This window comes from Colius striatus, chromosome 4 (genome assembly GCF_028858725.1).
Source record: "Colius striatus isolate bColStr4 chromosome 4, bColStr4.1.hap1, whole genome shotgun sequence".
NCBI lineage: Eukaryota > Metazoa > Chordata > Aves > Coliiformes > Coliidae > Colius > Colius striatus.
Genome location: NC_084762.1, coordinates 36,281,461 through 36,285,169, shown reverse-complemented (window position 1 = coordinate 36,285,169; position 3,709 = coordinate 36,281,461). Strand labels below are relative to the sequence as shown.

The 3,709-nt window shown below is 36.6% G+C and overlaps 1 long non-coding RNA gene across 1 annotated transcript; it reads right to left on the bottom strand.

The window, feature by feature from the left end:
- Positions 1–313: 313 nt before the first annotated feature.
- LOC133625354 (uncharacterized) lies at positions 314–3,505 on the bottom strand. The gene is made up of 2 exons (XR_009818680.1): positions 3,359–3,505; positions 314–1,109 (listed from the first exon to the last, which is right to left on the bottom strand). It is a non-coding gene; the product is annotated as an uncharacterized LOC133625354 (long non-coding RNA).
- Positions 3,506–3,709: the final 204 nt, after the last annotated feature.

The window sequence follows — 3,709 nt, the reverse complement described above, 5'->3', positions numbered from 1 at the left end:
GCAACTGTAAATCCTACTGAAAATGTATCTGAATTATTTTGCATAAATAATTTGCAAATGCATATTAGAAGGTTTAAAGTGTTTGGAGACAGATGCCTCTTCTATATCCCTGAAGAAAAAATGGAGAAAAAAAGCATCTTTAACTGTTTAGAACAGAATGTAGGGAAGTAAAAGTGCTGAGTAGCTATAAAGCAAATGTCAGAAAATAACATCCATCAGAGAGAAGCCAGTAGCAGCAAGGTGCTCAAGTAGAGACATTAGTGAGAAGTTACTTAAGAGTAAATAATGAGACCTTTTTATCCCACGTGTCAAATTCTGTCACACTCCATGTATTTTTGATCCTCTTGATGCCAGTCTACAACTGAGTGATGAACAAAAAATACAGCTCATTGCTTTACTGGAAACAGGTCCAGCTGTCTTCAGCATTTATCCCCCATGAGCAGCAGTAGTCGTGTGATGTTTTTCTTCACTCAACAATGCCAAAAACAGTGAGCAATTGTCACTGTGAATTCAAAATACCCTAGCCCATCCCCTGAGAAACTGGCTTTCTCACTCTTCTGTCTTCTGCTCTGACTTGCCCTGTTACCACTTCCATGCAGAACTGGAAAGAGCTAGGTTTGCCTGCCTGAGTAGTCAATGGCAATATTCAGCACCTAATGTACTCACATGTGTGTTCATTAAGGATTTTGGTAATACAACTGTCTCTCTGCTACTACCTGAACTTCTGTGGTCTATGCTGACTTATTTTCAGCCTTCTATAAGTAATATTCTTAACAGTTACTAAAATTATGAATCATGACATCATTATTTTTACAGTTATTCTCTCTAACATTTCAGAGCTTAGTGAAGAGCAGTGAAACATAACATTTCTAAACTGTTCTACTATCTACTACCTACTGTGGAAGACCAGTAATTCAGCAGCCTCTTTGAAAAAGTATATGGTTTTACAGTCTTCTCAGACTTCGAGAGTGTCAGTAGAATTCTCAGGTCTAGCCTCATCTATGTGTCTCTGTAGATCTTTCTGGCTTTCTTGCAGCCTTGATGTCTTTTCAAATTCCTCATGATCCTTGTAAGAATTCTTCTTGTTTTCAGTTGTTTGACTGCAATCTCTGAAAAAGGTTTTCCATAAGTAATACATTATGTTTCAAAGAGCATTTCCAGATTTTGCAAACATTGGGCTTAAAGCTTTGAAAAAATATTACACTTTAAAGAAAATTGCGTTTTTTTCAGACATAGGCTTTAAGAAGTGATTGTTTTGATTTGTCACAACCAAACTGTGATGCTAACACTGTCTACTCACAAATCATGAATCAAGCCTCTTGAAAAACATCTCTTTTATTTTCCTTATTTATCTCCTTAGGCTCTTAATTAAATTTTAATAAGCTCTGACTTTCATCATAGGCACAGAGCCTACAAACGTCTAAACTGAGAATCTTGGAAAAAATCACTTGACTCAAGAAAAAGTACATTCATGTACATCACTTCAAACATAGAGTAGCACTGCAAGTAAAAGTCTATAAACAAAAAGGTGAGAAAAGTTAATTTTTATCACCCAATTTCAATGAAATTCAAGGAGTAGACAAGAAAATAAAGTAGGAAAAGTAGACTATATCCTGTCTTTTTGATATAAGAATTCTTGGTAGACAAGTTGAGGATTACTTATAACTGAAAGTACCATTTAATTGTTTAATCTTAATTGGTTTTGTTCCACTAAGAATGCTTAATCATATGTGTTGGCCATGGAACATGTGTGTCTGAGCCTGCATACATCAGTGAAAATCATATGGCAATTGCTAAAGTAGAGCTAGGCTGCTTCTTTCTTACAGAAGTACAGAAAATTTCTTCAGTTCATTCCTTCTCTAGAAATGGAAAAATCTCTTCCCTTTGGTGGTTTGTTTAGAATTTATGATGTGCAGAAGAAATCTTGATGTTTATTGACAGTAGGAGGATTCACATCAACTCACTCCACACAGTGATATCTGCTGCCTCAGATCTGCTGAAGCTCCAGTTTGGTGAGGATTCATCACCACATAAAAATCAGGTCTGTGAATTATGTCTTTGAGTTGAAACTCTTCTGTCGTTATCTAATGCTTCACGTTACATCACAGTGTTGCAATGATGGGCATTTTATCCCGAATGAAAAATAGATAAAGGTGGCTGGAAATGCAGTTTCTTTCTTGGTTTTTTGTTTTTTTTTTTTTCTGAACACCACGAGTATTTTTTCCTCTATTCATAACCTAATTTGTTCAGCCGATCTTTACAAAAAGCAGGTATAGGATTTCATAGTGCTCTTGCCTACATTAAGCATCACTTTTTACATAGCTACAGTTACGTACTGTAAAATGGGAAAAGTTTACAAAGTTTTCCTAATGACCAGCAGACTTGGCTAGACCTTTAGTATTTATCTTTCTATGCTATATATCACCAAACTGTGACTCATACCAAATTCACATAGGCCCTAAGAGGGTAATGTTAACTCTGTCTAAAGCCAAATAACTCAAAGTTTTTGTGTACAAACAAGAAACTGATTCAGCACAAATCTTCTATTATAGCTGAGTTTAACATTGTGACAAAGAGGCCACAGCAGGGACAGGAATGAGAAGTTGGGTTGGATGCAACTAATGGTTTCTGAGAATTGAAGAAATGTCTTTCAGAGTCCATAAGTAGTACCTCAGAGTCAGTAAGTCAATGGCAAAGCTCCTACCGACTTAGCTGAACTACCTCTGACTGGACAGATCTTCCCAGACGTTTAACTGCAGATTTGCCTGAAATTCATCCTGCCAAGTCATCAGGCACTGATCTTGAATAAGACAGGAAGAAGGAATTTGAAATATCTACATTGGCTATGCAGTACATGATATGTACTGCAAACACAATAATCAAAATGAGTTGTATCGCACAATAAACATCAAGACCATATCTTTGAAACCATAGTTACTACATTTAGAGACAGTAACTTTTAATGCTTCTCTGTTGTGCTGCCATTACAGCAGAAGCAGCCTAGTAGTTCAAAACACGTTCCATTTTTTACACTGTAGGTGCAAAAAGTTTTAGCATATCATGGCACCATTCAAGAGAAAGTGCACGCTCTTACCTGGCCATATACTGAACATACAATCTAAGTAACAGTCCTTAGTGTAACTCTTAGTAAGGAGAAAATCTTAAGATGATTAAATGAAGTCACTGTGGCTTATAGCACTTATACAGTACTCTGCAAATTTTCTGAAATGCAGTCACCCCTTTTTTCAACTAGTAAATACATTATTAAAGCAATGGTATTGTCACCAGCACAATTCTATTTTTCACCCACAACCTTTACTACTATTTTTTCTCATGATAAAGCCATGCTGGCACTTACCTGCAGTGCTGTGTATCTCTGCATGGCTGAGGGAAGAGGGAGTTCACAGCCAGACAGGTGAAGCACTTGGTCTCCTGCTGCTGTTCATACCACCCAAAGCATGGGGATCATTGTGTGCCACTGTACTGGGAGTACAGCTTCATGATCTTCCATCTTACACAAAGAAGAACAAAAGAAAAAGATTAGATTTAAAGTCCTCCTGTCCTTTGAGTCTTTAGATGGGCATTGTATAAATATACAGAGTGAAGGTTGTCAGATGTCAGCTTTAAAAAAAAAAAAAAAAAAGTAGTGAGGGTTCACTACTAAGGAACTTATTTAGATTAAGATTTTCATCTCAACTCCTGCCTGGCA